Below are 20,003 nucleotides of genomic sequence, written 5' to 3'. Positions count from 1 at the left end.
GAAGTTGAGACTGTATGTTACAGAAGATTACCTTACTAGATTTCTTTTACCTTTGAACCACTTCAGAGTCTATACATGCTTCCCACATTGTGATCTCATTTTATCCCTGTAATGGCCAACTTAGCCATTTTTATGACATATGCAGAAATTGACAATAGCTGGACTTTATGAAAGACCTTTCCACTATACTAAGATTCATTCTTTTCATATAGAAAGTCAGAACTGGGCTGGGGATTTAGCTCAGTGATGCTGCCACCTGCCTCAAGAGCACAAGGTCCTGCATTCACAGGACCTTTTGTTTTGGTTCCCGGTACCAAAAGAAAAAAATGTCAAAAACTATCATCATCCAATTAATATTTCTTTTATTTTATAAACAAAGAAAATCATATCTGTAAAAGATGGATGGTATATCCACACCAGAAATCCTAGACTTGAAAGAAAACATGTATATTTAGATGAGAGACTTTGAGAGGAATTAGCTGACTCCTAACTCCATAGCTGGAAAGAGTTCCTTGGAAAGATCATTGGATGAAATACTAAAATGCTTAGGTTCTACCTCTGTCAAATTGTAAACCATTTATGGAATGCTTGGATACAGGTATTCTTTTTCCTTTTAAAGAGCCTCTATTCACTTCACTTGGTAGGAGAGAGGATATAGCACTAGGTGGTTATTGTTAGTTTTTCCTGTAAATAATGATTGAAGAGAGGCACTCCAGGAAGTCACAAATGCAAAGGTGCATGGATGTGGATGTGTCCATAATAGCTGATGTCCAAAAAGAACTCAGAATTGTGGAATAAGCAGAAAGACTACTTTTGGAAATTTCCAGAATATTTGTACATCTCCATAATTATCAGTTTCATTATCCAGATCTCTTCCTTAGTGGATATTGACAGTAAAATTTAAAAAATCATAATGTTGTATTTCAAAAGCAATAATGAAATGAAGTTTTCCATAATTCTTTGGAGGATTTTCCAATGTTAGCTTTCCCTGAATGTTCTCCAATCCATTTCCCTCACTTTTCCTAGTAATTCATCATTTAGGACTGCTTTAAAAATGTACCACAAACTGGATGATACTTCAGAAACTTAGACAGTCTCACAGTCTTAGAGGGTTGATGTACAAGACAAAGGTGTCAGTGGGATTGCTTCCCTTCGAAGGCTGTGAAAGAGTCTTCTCTCCCTCTTGTCTGGCTTTCTGCAGTTCACTAGCAGTCTCTAGCCTACCTGGGCTTGCAGAGTCTCCAGAATGCCCTTCTGATCCTCCCTTCACCTTTTTATGGCATTCTCCTCTTGATCTTAGCCAAAAGGCAAAGAGGTGATTTCTTATGGCATTCTCTAGGTGTGTAGGTTCATTTCCAAACATTCCTTTTATTTTATTCATTCTTTTTTATATAAATAAAGAAATTCTTATCTAGAAAAGATAATATATCCATTTTATGAGAACACCCATCATGTTGGGTTACAGTCCACTCTTAAAGACTTCAACAGAAGTTACTGCATTTATAATAAACCTGTTTCCAAAGAAGATTGCATCAGGAGGTACTGAGGATTAGGAATTCAATTGATGAATTGAAAGGGGCTGGGGCAGCAACACAACTTACTCAGCTAAGCAAATTCCTGTACATGATTTTGGTAAGTTTAACAGCCAAGATTGCACCAGAGGTATCAGACACAAATAAGGGGTGTGTGTGTGTGTGTGTGTGTATTTGTATGAGTGTGTGTATGTTCGGGTGGATGTAGAGAAAGAGAGATGCAAAGGGAGAAGAGTGGAGAGATATAGTCAAAGAAATTATAATAATGAAATTGTGAGGTCTGGTCAGGGAATCCCAGGCCTACAGGTGAAACCATCAGGAAGGAGAGTTTAAAACTCTTGGAACAGGCATAAAGCTTCAGTTCACTGTAAGAATTTCTTCTTCCCTAAGGTTGTGCAGGAAACTGTTCTATTCCTAGGGCCTTTCAACATTGGGTAAGGCCCAACTATATTATTATACAGGATGATACCGACGACATAAAGTGAACTCATGACAGGTGTTGATCACATCTATAGTTTCACAATACCTGGATTCATGTTTGGTTAAAAAACTGGGCACTATAGCCTAGCCAAGTTAACATGTCACCCTGAACATTATAATAAACAAGAAGGAAGGGAATAAGATGCTTTGATATCACACCTGAGGCACACATTAACTGGTGAATATGAGCTTGGGTGTATTGTCCAGTATTGTGGCCTGATGGGCTCCTCTTTGAGAAGCTGGGTTAACATAGAGTTCCATGCTCTTCTGTCACAGGTCAGGACATGTGGTGTATTGCTCCTGTCTGCCATCACCTTAACTGAACTTGCTCTCCCATGTATATACCATGGAGCTCTAGCTTCATCCTTCCAATTCAATCTTGTATTCTCTGAAGAAGAAAAAAAACCCAAAGCAATTTTCACCCCATCCCACACTGGTAATCATTTTATTTTTCTGATTATGTTTCTTTCTCTCTTTCAGCCCTTTGGTAAATTGCGCAGGGACCCTTTATTCTCATTCTCTCTTTTTTTGTATCTCTGTATGTCTATGCTAAGTGCCAGCTGTCATTGCTTGGCAGATAATTACCATTTTACAAACAGTATTTAGGGAAATGACATCAGTTTCTGAATGCAGGGCTGTCATGGCTTATTCACAGGGCTTTCCTCTGTTAAACTACCTTCACTGCATGCAGGCTGGGTGGAAGCAGTGGGGATTAAGAGCCGGGGCAAAGGGAAGACCCTTCGGATCCATGCTTTTGGAGAACAATTGCATCCCATTTGTCACTGTTAGGCTGACAACCCTCATTTCACTCCTCCCAAATTTCCCTTGCCATATTCTACTTTTTTGTGTATAAATAAGTGAATGCTCATGTGAGTTTGGTGGACTAGATCCCCATTTGCAATTTGATGGCTAGAAGCATCTGTTGGGTAGAAAGCCAGAAGGTGCTGGCTTCTGTCCTAGCTTATGGTATCAATTGAATGATGCAGGTTTCTCTCTCTTTAATGTTTTGTTGAGTGAAAAACATCTTAAAATATTTTAAGATACAAAGCATGTTTGTTCAAATTTCCTAAATCAGCTCAATAATCTGTGTTCCAACAATGCTAGTTAAAGATCATGATAGTATATAATATTGTGGAGATGAAAACAGGGTACGAAAATGAGAAACACATTTATTTATTTAGTTTAGGGGTCAACTAATGCCATTAAGAGAGCTCTAGATTTCAAGCTCTTCATCATATTCTAAGCTCCTAGTTAAGAAAAGTAAATCATTTGGCCTATCTGGTCCTCAGTTTCCCACTGTAAAATCACAACAGACTTTTTCTGAATCAGGCCTTGTCCCAAGTACTTTTATTTATATTGACTCCTTAACCTTTCAAAACTCTCTGGACATGTTCTCTTATGTTTTACAATGAGACAAAGTTTTAGTTGCTGGTTCTCTGGGTGAGATTACAGACTGCCTGGATCTAGAATCTATGTTCTTCTGTCTCATGGGGTGATTAGCTGGAGTGTTCAGCAACACCAGGGAAGTGGATGAAGTGGTAGGGAGACCTTACATATAAGTCATCTGAGAAGCCTTTGAAATCATGTAACTCATCTGCCTCTCCACCGCAATCCAGGATCTTGCATTTTTCCTCCAGTGCAGTATCAACAAAAACACAGTGTTGTATGCAGTCATGAATAGCTTAACAACAGGGATACGTCCAAAGAAATGTGCTGTCAAGCAGTTTTGTAATTTTGTGAACATTACAGGGTGTGCTTACACAAACCTAGATGGCCTAGGTCAGTCATTTGACATGGCCTCTCAGTGCAGTAAAGAGAAGTGGGAAACATGAGATGTACAGGGCTGCTGCTGGTGAAAACGGCACATTGAGTGGCAGTACTTTAGAAGTACACTGTAACATCATGCTAACATTGTATTATAATGAAAACATAAACCAGTAACTGCAATTTGTTATCATTAACAATTATTATTTGTATATTTACCCATGCTATACTTTGATGTGATGGGTAGTGCAGGGGGTTTGTTTATGCCAGCATTACCACAAAAATGTGATCCATGCATTGTGCTGTGACATTATGATAGCTGTGAGGTCATCAGGTGACAGGAATGTTTGGGCTCCATTATAATCACATGGAACCACTGTTATGTATGTAGCCATCATTGACTAAAATGTTATTATGCAGTGCATGACTGTGATTTGGAAAAGCTTACTCCTGCCAGGTTGATAACTCATATTAAAAAGTTCCCAGTCCTTCCGAGGCCTGAGGAGAAGGATTCAATGATGACAACACATTGAGCTGAATAGCTAACACTTTGTAGAACTGAATTACAATTTTTATTGAATCAGAGAAGTGATCAGAATGAACAAGTGCAGCGAGTTTAAGCTTGGTATACTTTTCAGTAGAAAATTTAAACAGTTTCTGATTTCTAATTCTAATGTACCTACAAGCATCTCTGCTAAGAATAGTTCATAGGCCTGTAGCTCTGGTGGCCTGGTTCCATCGTATCATAGCCCCAAATGATATTCCCATTTTGTTTTTCCTGGAATTTCACATTTGCTTTCTTCCTCACAATAGCTTTTCCCATTCTCTCTTCTCTTCTGCTTTTTTCTTATTACTTAAGTGCAGTCAGGATTGCACTTCGATGTGTTTCTGTTCCTGAAGCTGGAACTGATAATGAGTTTGATGTCGAATAAATGTAACACAATTGGCTTTAGAGGTTTTGCTTCTATGAGCATTATAACTTGGTGATGTGATTTGGGGATGTTTAATCAGATTCTATGGGTAGAATTGCAACTCCAAGGAGGCCTCCCTAGGGATTTGGGAGGCTTCTTTTCAAATGCTGACCCTGCCAATTTTGGGTTATACTGCCTTAAATAAGTCATTTAACATTTGCTTTTTTCAACTATAACATGGATATAATAATTTCTTTACATTATTGTTATGAAAAAGAGGTGATATTATCATGTATATATTAGAGCTCAATAAATCGTAAGTATTATTATTAATTGTGCTCTTATACAATTCATTCTGTGGAGAATTATAGAGCTGCATTCCAAACAAGCAACTTCCATTCTGAACTAATGTTCATCTTCTGTAAAAGTAACTCACAAATGACATTCAGGCAAAAATTTGGTGAAACAACCACACTAAACCTAAAAAGGTGTGCATGCACACAGACAAGCTCACACAGGCAGACACACACACACACACTCTCTTCTTTCACAAAACTACTAGTGCTTCTGTCCTGTCTTGATGCACCACTCCCATCTTCCTGCTCTGAAGCTCCCATTTAGCATCACTTTTTGATTAGATCTCAAAAGTAAACAGTTTCACCACAAGCACTGTTGATGATCTTTTGGCCCTCGGGATGTAGAAAGACAGAGATAGCCGCAAAGTGGGCTTTTTCAAGGCTTCCCATTAACATATAAATAGATGTGAGATGATCAGATTAGCTAGTTATATGTAAGTGTTGAAATGTGAAGCAGTAGAAAAAAATAAAAATTTGAAAAAAAAAAGCCATTAACCTTGAAAGTGAGCTACCTCCCTCACACTGAGACCATGAGCCTGAATTTGGTGCTTCGGGTATTCATTATCCACTGATTCAAAGTCTCCTTACCACTTTTCGTATTACTAATATATGACTCAATAACAAGAGGTCATATGGTATTTTGGCTAAAAAAAAGTCCCTGTGATAAAATAGGACACTCATGTTCTGATGAAAAATTTCATTAGGTGGATAGCGTTTTTACATTAATGCTGTGACTGTAAGGGGGGAATGAGATATAAAAGTAATTATTTATTTATACTCCACCTTGTTTCAGAGAAGATTTAGAGTAGAAACTAAGGTAATTACCTGATCATGCAAGCAAAGGCAACAGAAAAGTAAATAATCCAGGTTTTATGAAAAGAAGATTTCTACATGCACATATACATATTTATGTTCTAAACTTAAAATTTTAGGTTTCTATTGCTACACTTACGTTTAAGGAAACAAAATTGGAAGAGGAGGAACTGCTAATGAGATGGTAAATTATCTCCTGCTGGGAATTTGAAGTAGATCATCTGTACATAATGTTGACAGAAAAGATGGTATGTTTGGGTGAGGAACTTTCAGAGAGAAAAGTTTACTCGTTTTTTCTCTCCCTGTCAAGATTCCTGGTCTCCTCACTTTCTAGACCTACACTCTCCAATGTAACAGGCACTCCCCACATGTGACCCCTGACCTCTTGAAATGTGGCTGGTCCCAGCTGAAATGTGCTATAAGTGTGAACTGCATGCCAAATTTCTGGGACATAGTATAAAAATGGAAACTATCTCATTAATAGTTTTATATTGACTGTTGTATATATTTTATATATTAAGTAAAACATTTGTATGGAAATTCATTCAGCAGCTTTTTAAGAAAATGGAAAATCACAATTATGTATGTGCTTTTTATTTGTCACTTGCTGTATATTTCTGTTGGATGGGCCTGGGGTACACATGCAGTTTTAAGAGGAGAACCCCATGAAGTACTGTGAACAAGTATTAGAGCTAAAGAGAATCAGAATAGCCCTGATATAAAATTTGATGGAGGGACATCGAAGAGGAATTTCTTCACAGTTAGCACAAAGATAATTTTCCCCTAGCTTCAGAGACCATGGTTAGCTACATCACGGAGAATGCAGAGGAGTAGCATGGAGCTTTGTTCCTTTCCTCTGGCACTGGGCACATCCGCAAAGGTTCAAGAAAGGCTCAGCAAATCATTCCACCTTCAGTGTCTGTTCCCTTCATCACAGAGAATTCACTGTGCCCGAATAAGCTATATTCCTTTGGTACAGTTGCCTTTTTAATTATAGATGAAGGTTGCCATTCCATCAGGTTAGTATCTCTTCAAAGAAGCAATGGCTACTGAAAGGAGGTACTTCCATCTGCATTCGGATCACAACTCCATTATAGGGTAGAGAGGCAGCATAGTTCATCTCCTGCTGTGGATCTGCCCTCTCTTGCCGACTGTGTCACGTCACCTCTCTGAGCCTCAGTTTCTTCACATGTTTCAAACTCCAGTGTGTGTGGATTCTGTGAAACCTGTTGAAACACATTTGTGCCCATAGATAACTTACTCTCTGCTTTGTTCAGGATGACAGCCTATACCCTATACCCAAATCTGCCCACACACCTATCTTTGCCTTGTTTGGGTTTAAAAACACAAAGCCTTCAGGAATATAATTCACTGTGGTTGAGGAAAGCACATCTAGGTGATATCTTGTTTGTCCCCAGTTTCTGTTCTCCTAACTGGGCCTAAACTGGTTGCTATGGCAACACAAGCCCTAGAAATTTGATATGTCTACTTTAATACATCTTACTTTGAGAAACCTATAAAAACAATATTTCTGTATGATGCCAGCATCCAATTCATTTTAATTTAAGGCTGATGCCAGTTAGAAAACAAAGATCCATGGAAATAATACTAAAAGTATATAGATTCACCCAAACCTCTAGGAAACCAGGCCCCAGGTACCAGAAGGTATGAGGCAGGAAAGGCTGTATTGGAGAGACGCCCTCAGAGCTGTCAATCTACAAGTGTTTGACAGTGGGAAATTTCTTTGGGAAAGAGAAAAATCTCTGAGAGATTTAAAGATCCTATTGAAATTCACACTGCGAATCGCCATTGCACACAAAGGCCCCTTAAGCTGAGACAGTGAATGAATACAGCCCTGCCTAACTGGGCCAGTGCTGACAGCCTGGGCACCTCTCTTCATATTCTAGCCACCTCTCCTGTCAGCCGATCAGCCTGTGGGACATGCAGAAGCCTGGGGAGAAGCAGGCAGAAGGTTTTTCTCAGGGCCTCGTGAACTCTCTGCTGGGCTACAAGCTAAGATGCTTGCTCAATCAGATTCCTTCTGTGCTTAAAAAAAAAGAAAAGAAATCAGGTTTCAAATTCACTTTAGGATTTAAAATCTATTATAGCTTCCATTTGCTTCTTTGCACACCTGAAACTGTCTTCCTTTAATCACTTTCCACCAGCATTTGAGTACCACTGGTGGATTGACCAGCAAGATTGCTCTTTACAGCTAATGCCACCTGAAAGCCAATTGCTTTTACTGCTTTCCTCATCAGCTCTTTCTATTCTCAGCTGTCATCTGATTCCCGTCACACATACACCCTTTGATGTCTCATCTCCCATTGCCTTAACCTATGTCTTTATACTCTATTTTGTTGTTCAATATATAGGCGAAAGTACTAGATTAAGAGCCCGGAGACTGGGTTCTGTTCTTAGATCTTCTGTGTTCTCTACTCATGACCTTGAAAAGAAACAGTTCACTCTTGCCTCTCTCTAGGAAGATCAGTAAATATAAATGTGATAGAGTTGATTATATTTGAGAAGATAATGAAATTGAAAAGGTCTGGGTCTGCAGGCAGTCCCCTGAGCTAGAAATTAGGAGATCTGGATGGTCTGTTAGCCCTAAGCATAAATGCAAAAATGAAGCAAAAACCGGATGACCTGTAGCGGCTATGAAAAATATCAAATGTGCCAACTTTGCCACTTCCACAATCAAAATTAAATATACGACAGAATTAGAAATAAAAATCATATACTGAGTAATTTTGAAAGAATGTATGTGAGGTCTCACAAATGTCTTATTTCGTGTTTAATGCTTTGATGATTAATCCTAAACAGGCACTCTGAAAATATATTCATGCTGAAAACCCTCTCACCATCCTGGCTCAGCTCTTTCATTGAGGTTCAAGACTGGAAAGGGCAATAATCCATGGTCCCAGGAAGGGGCAGCTGTGGCTAGTGTCAGGGCTTTCTAGATTATTAGTCACTTAGTGAGATATTCCACAAAAGCCTCTAAGTCAGTCTCCATTACAAATTTCTAAGCAACACTCCACAGCAACATATCAAGAATGATGTCCCTGGGGACAGGCATGTCTTACAGGTTATATATTATGTCAGGATGTCTGTAGCCCACCTAACAGTTGCTTCAGGGATTGCCAGCTACATCCCTTCATGAGAACAAATTACAAACACTCCAGAGGCTTAATATTTTTTCTGTCATGCTTGCTGGAGGGAAAGCAACATCCTGCTCAGTACAAATGGATCTGTGCAAAATCTCTGTCTTTTCAAGGCATTCTGAAAGTACAAAAGTTAAGTATGTGTGTATGGCAGACCTAATTATTTCCTTCCCCACTGCATCTGTTGAATCATCTTGTTTTTGGAATAGATATGTCTCTAAATAGTTGTCTATAAAGTGAGTTTTGTCAATTTTTATATGAAATATTATTTTCCCGTTATGTATCATTTAAATTAAGTTTAATTCAACAAACATTTTCTGAGGGCCCATTGTATGTCCAGCACTGTGCTGAATGTGTAGGCTTTGGAGCTGAAAAACAGGCAACTGTTACCTTCAAGAATCTAGCAATCTCGTCTGAGAATCAGACTCTCAGAAATTAACTGTATTGAAATGTGGTGCATCCTGGAGTGGTTGTATGGAAAAATACTACAGAGGCAAAAGGGAAAAGGTAATTAATTCCACTCTGAGGGATCAGCATTCTTCACAGAAATAAAATTGGACCTGGGCTTTGAGGCTTTAAAAGGTGTTGTAATATTTTTCCAAGAATGAGGAATGGGAGATAGACAGTCCGTGAAAAAAAAAAAGGTACAGAGTTGAAAGTACAAAAGGCACAATGACAAGTTTCAGGCAATGTTCATAGAATGGCAAAAAAGAAAAAGTACTGTGATGGTGCTATATGTTGGGAGATCAGATGGGCAGTGGCAAAGTAGTAGTGGTCCAATTCTAAGCATCCTTTTCTATGACCTGTCAGCTGGTGCCCAGTGAATCTTATAAGGATTATATTGGTTTTGTAAACATATCTCTGAGAGCATGATGAAGATGTCACCTGACGATGAAGGATTTTTAAACCAGAGGAACTAATTGTGAGATGGTTTGGATAAACTGGCAGTAGGGATGTAAACTGGGGAAAGAGAGCCAAGAGATGTGTTAATAAGCAATGTAGAGAGGACCTAGTGTTTGAGCGTATGGGTGAATAAAAGAGAGACAGAAATGGAATGACTTCTCTAAGTTTTTCTGACCTGCATGACTGGAAAGGTGACAATGTTCTTGACAGAAATTTAAAATACTGGAAGAGGGAACATTTGGAGAAAAAAGACATTCAATTTAGGTAAAGAAATTTGCAGTTTGAGATGTTAGTGAAACATCCAATTAAGTGATCTAGTCAAAAAAGTGGAGAATCCATGAGAAAAGTGAGGATCACAGGTATATAGGACAGAGTTGCACCTCTGGCAGGAAATGGCAATACCAAGGATTAACTTCTCATCAGGGTACAGAAAAAAAGAAAGAAAGAGAAATACTTCCAGAACTCTGGTATGCTTCACTCTTTAAAGGGGCAGATGGAGGGAGAAGAGGGAGGATTGTGGGAGAAAAAAAAATAAACACTGATCATTGAAGCCAGCTAAGAAGATTATATCACAAATTAAAATTCAGAGAAAGAAAAAAAATTCAGAGAAAGCAATGATATTATTTTATGTCAGCTTAGACAACCAAGTTTTGCCACATTCAGTGGAGGGAAGGGGCTCCAATCAGAGTGACTTGGATACTCCTCCTCCACCTCCCACTTGTTCTCTGTGCATTCTTGTAAAATGGCATAAACTCTTTGAGTCTCAGTTTTCTCATTTATAAAGAAGAAATTGCCACGGAGATTAATTGGGCAAACAATGTGTCTAAGGCACCAGGAAATACAAAATAGTTGACTCACCCAAGGCAAAGAACAGAGGACATATTTTGAAGCAGACCAGTCACAGTATCAGTTAGGGAGATAGTGCAGCATGAACCCTGGAGGAGAGCTCGGCCCTTGGTATTCAAAAAGAAGTTGATGTTCAAATGGCTGCTGCTGCTTCTCACAGATGTAGGGCATATTATCTCAGTGTGCTTTGTTGTGCTGGGACAAAATACCGCTGATTGGGTAATTTATAAAGAATGGAAATTTATTTTCACCCTTCTAGAGGATGGGATGTCCAAGATGAAGGAATTAGCAGATTTTGTTTCTGGTAAGGCCCTGGTCAGTGGTTCTGTGATGGCTCCTTAAAGGCTGCATCTTCAGGCAGGGCTGAAGGGAATCCCTTTCCCACATGGCAGCAGAAGGGAAGAGAGCAAACCTGCTCCTCCAAGGCCTTTTTTATGGGGTGTGTAAAGACCCTTCAGTAGACACTACCTCTCAACACTATTGCATTCTGGATTAAGTTTCCAATAAATGAATATTTAGCAAGGATGCAAACAATATCAGGTGCCCTCTGTGGTCAGTCTGTGTCCCAGAGCCTTGGATGGTTTTGGCCCTGTGATCAGAGTGCATGGCCCTGTTAGTAAATGCAGAGGGTCTTGCAATGTGACACGTGTTGGAAGCACTTACTGAGGGTTAAATGTGCTGAGTACTGGGGACACAGTGAAGTTGAGGTTAGCTCCTGCCCTTAGAGAACTTGGAAGCTAGTGGAAAAAGAAATACACATGCACAGAGACAACCATTAAGAAATTATACCAAGCTGAAGTAATTTGGAATGTGGAGGAAGTGAGTGAGCCATAGCGGGGAGACAGCAGGGTACTTTAGACACAAGGGAACAGATTTTCAAAGTTTCGAAGAAACAATGTTGTGGAAGACAATTCAGAGAGTCCAAGTTTCATATTCTATCTCTATGATCACCAATTTCCAATGAAACAGAAAAATAAGACATCAAATAGGTAAAAGAAACCAAAATGGCAAACTTGCCTTTCAATCACACTAGCTTGCATTTACCCATATAATTAACCTTTGCCCTGATTCTAAAGTCAGGACACATCATCATTCTACAGAGATTCTGAGGCAGTAACCCACCTGCACCCTGAATGGGTTTAGTTGAGGGAGAAGATTGATGGGCCCTTATTCCCTTTATAGCACTTGGGAACAGGCAGGATATTTATGTCACATGGAAAGAGACTCCTATCCCTGCCACTGTATTGCAGGCTGCCTCAAGTACCTCCTCTGGTAGGCTATCTTCAGGGTCCTGAGGTCAGCTGGGGTAAAGTTCATACCCATTCCATGATGCAAGTATCTGAGGGGTAAATACCTAGGATTTCTGAACCCTATGAAGATTAGAGTAATAAAAATTAGATCATGGAGCATATCCTTGAATGCTCTGCATTTCACAACGTACTGATTTTCTTGCTTTAGGAAAATTTGTACACATCTTCAAGGCTCTGTTTCCTCTTTCTGTCTTTTCTTACATAAAATTTGCTCACAGGATTTGTGTAAGGATTCTAGTACAGAGCCTGGCATACGGTCAATGTTTAATAAGTATTTATTGCTTGAGTGTGAAATACCTCTTCCAAATATCCTACCTTGCTATATTTGCTGTCTGGCTCATGTATCCATCCAAATGCCAATGAATCCCAAATTTCAATCCAAATCCTGGATTTTTTTCTGAAGTCCAGATTCTATATTCCACTGCCTACTGAATATCTGTGTTGAGTAATCTTAATACCTTAAGCTTAAAATATCAAATTCTGAACTCCTGATCTTTCCTCCAAATTTTCTCATTCCTATGCCTTCTCATTTTAGTTGTTAGCAAATCCATCCTTCCTGTTGTATAGCCCTAAATCTCGTGATGATGATCTGATTCCTCTCTTCCATTAACACCCTAACTATGAGAGTCCACCGTATTTTGTGAGTTTCTCTTGAAATCATATCTCGAATTCGACCACCTCTTCACTTGTACTACTAGCGCCTTTATCAGAATTTCTTATGTACATGTATCTGTGTACTTGTAAAGCTTGCTAATGGGATTTCTGCTTTAATTTTTCATTCTCTATAGTTATTCTCAACGAAGTAGCCAAAGTGATCCAGTGTAATATATAAGAATATAAATCAAACATTTTAGATCACAATGCAAGTTCATAAATGTTTTTTCTTCATTCAACTTTATATTTTTAGTGAAGGTTATCAAAAATGAGTAATGATTGAGGTAGGTGGGAAATCAAAGTAGAATAGAAGTACAGGTGAGAAAGTGTAAGAAAAAGGGCAACATCATTACCATTGAATACCCAAGGAAATTAAGGATCATGAAGCCTACCTAAGAAAGGATCACTAAATCTGGCAACTGTGGTGTTATTAAGGGTGCTGAGCAGTGTGGTTTCAAAGGAAAAAATGATAAGACATCATGTTTATGAAGATTTACAGGGTATGTGACCGTAAATTGAAACTATTGGCAAATTCTTTGTCTAAATTATGATGGTGATGAAAATGGCAGAAATGAGATGGCAGTTCAGTCACATCTGTATGAGCTGGATGGATCCCCACCTCCATTAAAAATGTCAGTACAGGTCAGCGCCGGACACCTTCATGGAGCCCAGGCTAGAAGACACTTACTCGGGAAAAGTCATTCAGACAGTGATTAAGAAATTAATTTATATTTCATCAACTTGAGCAAACCTGCAAGTTGTGGGTAGAAAGAAGTAGCTGGAAGAATCAAAGAAACTGAAGGTTTGAGAGGGCAGGAGAGGGGTGTTATTGATAGGAAAGGTCATAGAAGGTCTGGAGGACGGGAGCTGAACCCAGGTAAATACTGAGCATGTTTTCCACGTGGGGAATTTTATGCATTTTAGTATTTGTGAGCTTGAACCACAAATACCATAGGATGGTTCCTAAAGACCTGTTAGCCAAATGTCCAGGGTCCCTCCAGTCACCAAACTATTTCCTCATGGCCATACCCTCACTGCTGTGAAGACTGTCTTGTTTCACTCTACCAGTTCTTCTGAGTACCTGGCTCCGGCTTCCATGGCTGGACTGCGGCTCAGCTTGTTCTTCTAATTGGAGCAGGAGGTTTCCAAAGTCCCAGGTCCAGTAGCAAGAAAGCTTTTTGCAGTTGCTGTTTGCCATGCCATTACTGGAGGCTTCAAGCTGAGGTAAAGGCATTCTAAAGAGTCACTGTTCCTCTCCTGGAAATATTTTAAACCTGATCAGAAGTGGGATAATGGTATCATTTTTTTCCCCCTCTCACCAAACCAAAGAATTTTTTTCCCACATGAACTGAACTTCAGAAAAAAGAAAATTAAACAAAGAACAAATCCTCTTGGCTAGTTCACCCAGATCATTTTATTTCCACAACATTACCTAAAGCCTCCCGTGATTATAAATGCCTTTCAAGTTAAAAATCTTTTTTATTTTTCTCTTCCTTCATTAACTGATTATTGCTGCCAAGATAATTTTGTTCTGGACACACTTCTCTAACAGACACTTGAGCTTCCTTTTCCTCTCTTCTCAATGAGCACTTCCAGTAAATGCCATAATTAAAATGCACAAATTAGCTTCATCAGAAATCATCACATCTCAAGATTCAAGTTCAAAGGTGCCCTGCTTTGAGAATTAGAAATTGTTTTCCTTGCTGTTTTGCACTCCTCAATTATATTTGTAGTTTACATTAAACTATAAGTCTTATCACATGGTAAGCCAAAGGGAAGGAGGCTGTTTTTTTCTGAATGTCAATAGTATTTTTATATGGCAAATCTCTAGTAATTGCATTGAATGTTTGTTTCTCCCATAGGAAATATCTACTTCAGCTGGAAATCCCTTCAAGTCATTAACTGTCTCACTGATTCAGCCTAGTGACCCTGAGTGTGTCACTTCTTTTCCTTTCCCACTACTGTGCTGAAATGCCTACAGAATCTTTGATAATGTCATTGACAATAATGCCCCATGTGACTCAGTTCTTCATTAGCTACACCCTGTTGGATATTTTGTTGTTGTCTTTTGAGAGGCAGTACCATTGCCCTGAAACCTCAGTGCAAATCAAATCAATAGAAACTCTCTGCATTTGCTAAATTTATAGTTGAAATTGTGTGTTTGTGCTAATAAAGACACAGCTCTTGGAAGTGCTTTAGACTCTGCATAGTTGTGAGGCGGGCAATTACTGGCAGAGACTAATTTTTCATCTTCTCTGTGAAAATGTAACAGGGGAAGGACAATTTTATGGAGATACTCTGTAGAATAAATGCAGGAACTATCAAAGGCCATTAAAGCATCAGGATATGTACAAGGTATGACAAGATGAAGAGTGGGAAATGGATGGAGGTTTTGCAGAAACAGCCGCAGAGCTCTGAGTTCAGCCTACATATTTCAGATATGGTGCTTCTGGGTGGTCAAAAGACCACTCTTACAAAGTTCCTCAAGAGTCATAAGTCCTTAAGAGAAAATACAAAAGGTCTGGTGAAGGTGTTTCTCATATTCCTTAATTCAGAGCACTAGTTTTAAGTTTGTAACTGTGTCTTACTTTTCTCATTGCTAAAGCAAAATACTTGACACTCACAAATTAAGGGAAGAAAGGTTTGTTTAGCTCACAGTTTATAGAGGTTTCAGTCTATAGTCAGCATAGCAGGGAGTCATCACAGAGGAGAAGCAGACCATTGCATGGCATGGCAGGCAGGCAGCCAGCAGCAGCAGCAGCAAATGACCACAAGAGCCCTCTTTCTGTCCCTTGTATTCCATCCAGGCTACCTGCCCTTAGGGAGGGTAGCACTCACACCCTCAGTAAGGCACCCTTAATCCCAGCATCACACACACACCCTAGATCCAACAATCTCTGAGAAGCCCCACTTATGACCTCATGAGACTTTGGGGGGACATCTAGATACAGTCCATAACAGAATAGAACATTAAAAAAAATATTGTTTAGAAAATTCTGTAAACAAGATTAACAGGTGAACTTTTATAAGTTATTCAAGAAAATGATGTATAAATATTTCAACATATTCATAATATGGAAATTCAACTCCTGGTTATAAATGAGGCTGCTTTGTACAATAAACCAAATTCAAGTAGGATCTCTAATTTGAAAATGCTTTCCTAGTGATTAGTTGAATTATTATAAATTCTTATTGACCAAAGTTCCCTATCATTTTTGAGAATATATCTAATATAGGCATTAATGGGCTTGTCCTCCTGAGGTTGAATTCATGATTCAGAACTTTTTTTCATTATCAACAACTTAATTCTCAATTAATATTTATCAATTCCACTAATATCGGTGCCATTGCTATTATATTTACAAAAAGAAACTTGGCATGGTTAATCACATTTAAAACTGAGTACTCACAGTTATTAATTAAGGACTCAATTGGTGTTGAGTATTGAATTTATCTTGTTTAAAATGTGACTTTGATTGGAAACGGTTGTTTTTGTGCCTCCTCTCAAACCCTCTTCTTTAATAAAATGGGATATTACCTTTTAAAACATTTATGTATCTATGTTATATTCAGCTAATTTTTTCCAGATACAAAAATTTCAACTATAATTTTAAATACATTGGGTTATACTCACAAAATAGTATACTAGGTAACAGTGGAAAGAATGTATTGCTACAATAGATGAATAAATTTTATAACATGATACTGAGCAAAGGAAACCTAATTCCATTTATTTTAAATACGTTAGAGACAATTTAATCTCTCCTGGCAGAAGTTGGAAGAAGAAGATAATAATTAGAAACAAACGTGAAGGGTTTCTGAGTGATGGCAATGCTGTTTCCAGATCTTGGCTGTTTATATACCAGTAGGTATAGAAATTTGTAAGAAGTATCAAGCACTACAATTTTATTTAATTTATTTATGTATTTATGTATTTATCTATTTATTTATTTATTTATTTGAGACCAGATCTCACTGTATAGTTTGGGCTGGGCTTGATCTCACTGTATAACCTAGGCTGGACTCAAACTCATGGTGATCCTCCTACCTCAGCCTCCTGTGTTCTGGGACTGCAGGTATATGCCACCATTCCTGGCAAGAACTACAATCTTTGTGTTTTGTACATATATGTTGTTGTGAGTATGTTTGCTTTTCATATATTAAGAAAATAATTACAATGTAATTTTAGTATAAAGGATTCAGGTATTATATCTTGATTCAGCTCCCATAGAACTTTGTTTTGATCCCACTGGGAGTCAGAAAAAAAGAAAGCGAGAGCAGTTATTAAATGCCCTTATTTTTGCGTGTCTGGAGACTTGTTAGAGAAAATAGTTTGTGCGTCTAATAGATGTTGTGAAGTAAAAATAGAAGTATATTCCAATTGTTTTTTACCATCAAGCCTGATTATTTTGACCTCTCTCACCTGAAATGAGGTTATATCTCCTTAAAAGTGCATTGTTTCTGTTAAAATATATTCACTAAGAATAATGTGATTACCTAATTTAATTAATATTTCTTTATTAATTGTGAAAAAATGAGACAATGGAAACACTGCTAAGAAAAACAAACAAATAAATATAATTATTATGGTTATATATACATAAGCTTATGATTTATAATAATATCTCATATACCTATAACCTGTTATATATCAAACTTGGTTTTGACCTAATTCCAGTCTTGGTTTGGTATTTGTTTTTAATCACCAGCATCATAAATTATTATTTTACATGACCACATTTATTGAGTGTTCTTTACTTAAGGGAAAAGCCTGGGTTAGGCAGTTCAAAGACCAAAGTCTTTATTTAGCACCTGAGCAAGACCTATGGAGAAAATGGTAGCCATACTACATGCTTCTCTTGCATTTCTCTGATTCCTTCTGTCATATCTCTGAAGGCATGTTTAGGAAAGTCCTAGCTAAATTTGTTAAATAAATTCAGTCAAAGAGAGATTTCCCAGTTGCTTCTGGTAGCTAGCCTCTGATGTTACTTTAAATCCCAAATAGGACATAGAGTTTGAAAAAGATGATTTCCTACAGAGTCTTCACTTTCAACTATGCTAATTCGAGGATGCTACCCTAGTTTAGCAGCTCAGAAAGGCTGTTTCCAACCAATTTGCTTCATACTCAAAGTATAGAGTTTTTAATCAAGCATCTACACGTGATTCTACCAATGCTCAAGGAAAATCCAGTAAGAAATCAGCACTAGATCACTAGATTCTTCTCTAATGACTACATTAAAAATCCATTATCTGTGATAATTTGAATATATTTGAAATACTCTCATTTCAATTGCAGTGTATTCATTTTGTGCATGGATTAGGTGGTAGATTTTGCATGAAGTCATAATCTCAACAAATGAATACTACCAACACATGAAAATAGTATAAATAATTATAAAATTATTACTTTTTAGTTAAATGGCAGTCATTTAGAATCAATGGAGCCTATATCAAAATTATATTTCAGGTACATGCCTCACATCTTGTAAATACATGAAGATACTGTGGAAAAGTTACTATTTTCAAATATATATTGATATTGAATGTTTTGCAATTATATTTGTTATTAGATTGTACCCATTATATTAACAGGAAATAATACAGTAGACCCCTCCCTATCAACAGATTTGCTTTTTGTAATTTCAGTAAAAAAAAATTATCCACAATCTAAAGCATTCAAGTAGAAAATTCCATAAAGTAAACTATTGATAGGATTTTAATTTTTTTTTTTTTTGTTACCGGCTATTGAACTTGGGTCCTTGTGCTTGTGCAGCAGGCGGCGAAACCACTGAGCTAAATCCCCGGCCCTATTGATAGGATTTTAATGGCCTTCATTCTGAATAGCACAGGGAAATTTCATGCATCTTACTCTGTCCTGCACAGGTCATGCACCTTCAGTTTGTTCAACATATCCATATGGCATACAGTACCTACCTGTTAGTCACTGAATAGCCCTCTCAGTCATCAGATTGGCTACCAAAGTATTGTAGTACTTCTGTTCAAGTAAACCTTATTTTGCATAATAATGTAACCAAAAGAACAAAAATAATGATCCTGGCAATTTGAAGATGTCAAATAGGATCTATAAAGTGCTTCCTTTAAGTGAAAGCCTGTAAGTTCTCAGTTTAATAAAGAAAGAAAAACTCGTAAGTTGAGGATTTGACTCAATCCAGTTTCAGGCATCAGCTAACGGTCTTGGAAGTTACTCCTATAAATAAGGGGGAACACTGCTATTGAACCTAATTTGCATAAATCAACAACTCAGTTTTGTAAATTGTAAATGTTGAAATTAATGTTGTCTGTAAGACATTTTATACTTTTCATTTGCAGAGCTGTATAATATACCCTATGCAAGTTTCTGACAGAATTTAAGTGTTTTCTTTTATGGAAGTGTATTTTCATCCTTTGGGTCAACTGTTATTAGTATTCTGACACAAATGCAAAAAACAAAGTCAATGGAAATAAAGACAATTGTTTATAAAAGTATTTTATTTCTTCTATGTTAGTTTAGTATCTTGGCTAGCCTTATGAACTTTTTTTTAAATACCCTACTTTAGTACCTTTCTCTCATAATGATACACCCTTCACTCTTGGTTGTTCCACTTAAGACTTGGGTAGAACCTTGTATTTTCAACACTTTTTGATTTACAAAACCACTGCATTGTATATGAAGTTAATAAACTTAACAGTTACTAAAGTGCTACCCCTTTATATCTCCCTTCTGAGTATGTTAGTATGATTGTATGGTACCAGTGGTTTAAAGAAGTAACTCTGAATGAAGGTTTCATAACCTTAGTACCTAATAAAATATTTTTAATGCAGGTAATGTTTCAGGCATCTCAAATCCCACCATGTAGATAGCTAGTCTCTGCCTATCGCTAAAGTCAACCCAGTTTATTAAAAATTTAATTCCAAGTTCATTTATCATCATTAACTCCAGCAACTGGCCAACATCTTTAAATAAAGACATTTTTAAAAATTTAGCAAGCAACTCACATTCTTCAAGAATAATATCTCCAGTTTAAAAAAATGTGTGTCGATTCAATTTACAGGAGATAAAAATGTCATGAATCAGATTATTTTATATGAAGTATTTTGTGTCATACCCAATCCAAAGACTTGCAGTTGCTAAATGGAGGAAATGAATTAAGATTTACCATCAATAAATGAAAGCATTATCTCAATCACTTAAATGAATCCTTCACACAAATTGAGATTTTAGTGAGACTCTGTCTTTAAAATTAGAAAATAGAGTTTTTAAGTATTTCCCTTTGAA

At 37.5% G+C, this 20,003-nt stretch overlaps 1 protein-coding gene and 1 pseudogene across 2 annotated transcripts in view; both read left to right on the top strand.

Annotated features, from left to right (window-relative positions):
- The window catches only part of Lsamp (limbic system associated membrane protein), a 2,156,433-nt gene that overhangs the window by 516,511 nt on the left and 1,619,919 nt on the right, over nt 1-20,003 (top strand). The window lies entirely within an intron of this gene.
- Nucleotides 1-20,003, top strand: part of LOC147830465 (dnaJ homolog subfamily C member 14 pseudogene) — a 190,292-nt pseudogene that overhangs the window by 154,461 nt on the left and 15,828 nt on the right. The window contains exon 2 of the transcript XR_015452873.1: nt 1-20,003. This exon is cut by the window's left edge and continues 150,993 nt beyond it; it is cut by the window's right edge and continues 15,828 nt beyond it. The product of XR_015452873.1 is annotated as a dnaJ homolog subfamily C member 14 pseudogene (transcript).

Source organism: Heterocephalus glaber, unplaced genomic scaffold (genome assembly GCF_053883595.1).
Source record: "Heterocephalus glaber isolate CG9 unplaced genomic scaffold, H.glaber_assembly_v1.0 deba00000122, whole genome shotgun sequence".
In the NCBI taxonomy this organism is placed as follows: Eukaryota; Metazoa; Chordata; class Mammalia; order Rodentia; family Bathyergidae; genus Heterocephalus; species Heterocephalus glaber.
The sequence above is the reverse complement of the archived record's forward strand: the minus strand, read 5'-3'. Positions and strand labels throughout refer to the sequence as shown.